We start from the raw sequence: 3,595 nt of genomic DNA on the forward strand, positions 1-3,595 counted from the left end.
CCGTATTTTATAAATTATGGTTGGAAATTCTCACCCACTCTCATCCGAAGACCTCTCCTCCCGCTTTTGTTAATATATAGTCGGGCATTCGAACCTTTTCTTACCCGCTTTTTACAAATTATGGTCGAACATTCACTCCTACTTGCAGCTGAATACTTCCGCTCCACCTTTTAGGTATGTATGGTTGGCATTTGCACCTCTTTTTATACTGATTGCTGAAGATTAAGTTGTTCTTTCTCAAACTACAAATTTTTTTTAATTGTTGAAACTTGATTTGAAGTGGATAAATAAGGAGGACAAACAGTTTTAAGTCAGGCTGATAGAAGGAATTAATTTTATAGCAAAATCTGTATTTCGTCATATGTCGAGAGATGCTTATTGCTGAAGAAGTTCTTTCGCATTCTACAAAGTACAACGTTGTTTATCGTTGAAACTTGATTAGACATGAATAAATATGAAGGACAAAGCAGTCTTAACTTGGTTTGAGTTAATGAATTCGTTTTATAGGAGAATCCGAATTCGTGCATAACTCATAAAATAGAGCTTATTTTCGGATTCCTGAAGAATGAGTCTGGTTCTTTCTCATAATACAAAGTTTGTTGTTTATTGTTAAAACTTCATCAGAAGTGAAGAAATAAATGAATGCCTATCAACAAATGTGGGATCTAAACTCTAGTGCTTCCTCTAAAATAATTTCCTTTCTCAATTTAGAAATGTGTGTGTGTAAGTCACAACACCCGTGACACCAAAACGGCTTTCTTTTCTCTACACTCTGCACTATGAGCACACACACCAAATCAGAAATGCTTTTTTCTCTCTTTTCTACATTATGGACTGTGGGGACACAAAACCGCTCTCTCTCTTTTTTTTTTTTTTATCATGTGTCAGTTGCTATATATGAATAAGTGGGTAGCTACTGACAAGCATTAAGCATGTCACACAGCCCAAACATATAACATTTCAGGACACACCACACAGTTAACAACCACAGTGAAGCGTGTCAAAGCCCAAACATGTAACATTCAACAGGACACTTACACAACACATTCAAATCAAACAGTCAGACAACATACAAGAACATATACCCCAGCCGGCATTGCTCCCTGCCTATTTTTGTACAGCACACTATGTGTGCGCACACCTTTATTCACAAACTCTTCAACTTATACTCTTTTACCGAAGCTGCTACAGCTCGATTTGCCGAATACCCTTTGATCCTATTTCGGTGAATTTGACATCTGCCTTACATATAACAGATTAGCGGTTTAGCAGTTTTAATTTAGTTTGAGTGAAGGAATTCATTTTATAGCAAAATCCGAAATCGTGAAGAACTCGTGAAAGTAAGCTTATTCTCGGATTCCTGAAACTTTAGATTTGCTCTTTCTTTTACTGCAAAGTACAACGTTGTTTTTTTTGTTTAAATCTTTCTAGACATGGTAAATATTAAGAACAAAGCAGTTTTCACATAGTTTGAGTGAAGGAATTCATTTTATAGATAAAATCCCAAGAGTCTGCTGAGAAAAGAGAGTGAATGCGAAGTAGACTTTAACACGGCTATGGGAGCGAGCCGAGTGTGGGCTAACCGGGAGAATTGCTTGAAAGAAACGCGACACCGAATGAGCGATCAGAACAAAGCCTCAATACGGGATTCTCGTGGTGTTTTTGTTGCTGCCTTGTCTTTTGCACAGAGTAAAAGACAAGGCAGCCATCGAATAGGGCCCGATTGTTCCTAGTTGGTCAGCCGAGGAGCAAGGGGGGGGGGCAAGCGTCTCAACCAAGCAAAGCTCACCATGGGGAAGGTGGCTATGCCAACTAGCCTGATGCCCTGCTCCCGCAGTGACGGATAATCGTACTCTGGTTTCACTTCATAACGTACAAGTCTTTCGCCTTTTACTAAAGATTTCTGTGGAGAGCAGCACTAATGAGTTGTTTCTATTTTTTGGCAGGCTTTACCTTTGCGGGTGAAGCCCTTTCTGTCTGTGCAAAAGAAATCTTCTTACTGTGCAGAGTGACTTCTCTGAGTAGAGTCGCCTTACTTGTTGCGACTGTGCCGATGTTCGAAGCTGGAGTGCAAAGTTGTTGCTTGAATGGTGCTTGCTGGAGCGTGCGGGAGTGCAAAGTTATACCATTTAAAAGGGCTGAAGAGTGCTCAGTGCAGCGGGTGGGCGACACTCTGGCCACCTTGAAAACCGAGGTTACATCCACTACCAGGGGCAGCCCAAGTTCTGCCGCAAGTGTGGTGAGCATGGGCACCTGGTTGAGGCTTGTACCAAGGTGTTATGTGGGAAGAGCAGAGAAATTGGGCAAACTTTTGGAGAGTGTCCAAATGGCAGGAAATGTAATCTCTGTGGAGAATTAAATCACCTCTTCAGAGATTGCCCTAAATCTTTTGCCAACAAATTAAAGACGGTAAAGCCACAGTCAAGCCAACAAAGAGAAGGACCAAAGGTGGCAGTTGGTGAACAAAGTGAAGAGGTTGACCCAATAAATTCAAACTTCCCGACAAAAGCTTGGATTGGAAGTGAGGAGCAAAAAGGGGAGGGGCCTGTAGAGGCCTCACCACTCAGTGTTGAAGTCTGTGAGAATTCACAGGCAGAGGGTGGAGCTACGCTAAATGAGGAGGAAGAGCAGACAGGTGAGTCTAGTGAAGATACTCACCTCCCCGAAGGTCAACAGCCGAAGAGGATGGCATCTGAGCCTCTGATTCCCCAGTGGTATCAGAGAAGAGGGGAAGGGTTAGGTCCCTTTCAGACAGTTCTTCAGTGGAAGAACCTAGAGTCTTCCCCTCCGACTCACCAAATGAGGTCTCCTTTTTAACTTCAGCTCTGCAATCAACCCCCAGGGACTCAAAGTTAAATGCAACATTGCGTCAGAGGCCAACACCGAGAGTCCGAAAAGGAAATATAGATCACCCTACTCACTTTTCACCTAAAGAAATGAAGGAAGAGCTAGTTTCCCAAGAAATAACCTGTGTGTAATTTGTTTTGATAACTTAGAAAAACGAAAATGACATACCTACTTTCCTTTATGCTTTTAATGGTTCTCACCTTCTCAACACTAAATGTGAGAAGTGTGAAATCAAAGACAAGAGCCCAGAGTATTTTATCCTTCTTAGACTCCATAAAATCAGATGTGTTTTTAATACAAGAATGTGGACTACCTTTTTTAAAAAACCATAGACAATGGGAGGAAATGTGGCCCCATTTATCGATATGGAGTGGCTCAAATCAAAATAAAAATGATGGTGTGGCCATTCTAATTAAAAATCCGCATGTTCTGGTGAAAGGTAGCACAGTGGTGAGAGACGGACGGGCACTTTTAGCACACTTGAATTTTATGGGGCAAGACTTTAACCTCTTAAATATTTATGGTTTCAATGGAAAAAATGAAAGGTATGACCTTTTAGAAGATATACAGCTTTACATGCTAGGGCAAGTACCTTTAGTTGTAGGAGGGGATTTTAACTGTATCTTGAGCAGGAAAGATAGAAAAAGAGCAGGGGTAGATTTTAAAGTGGATAAGACTTCGATTTTACTTCAGGGCATATGCAGGGATTTTAAGCTTACTGACTGTTTTAAAACCATGCATCCCAGAG

General features: G+C 41.1%; 1 non-coding gene across 1 annotated transcript; it reads left to right on the forward strand.

Annotated features, from left to right (window-relative positions):
- Nucleotides 1-1,849: 1,849 nt before the first annotated feature.
- LOC140310705 (U5 spliceosomal RNA) lies at nucleotides 1,850-1,964 on the forward strand. Its single transcript, XR_011916750.1, has one exon. It is a non-coding gene; the product is annotated as a U5 spliceosomal RNA (small nuclear RNA).
- Nucleotides 1,965-3,595: the final 1,631 nt, after the last annotated feature.

The sequence above is a fragment of the Leuresthes tenuis genome, unplaced genomic scaffold (genome assembly GCF_036924035.1).
Source record: "Leuresthes tenuis unplaced genomic scaffold, fLeuTen1.0.hap1 SCAF_6, whole genome shotgun sequence".
NCBI lineage: Eukaryota > Metazoa > Chordata > Actinopteri > Atheriniformes > Atherinopsidae > Leuresthes > Leuresthes tenuis.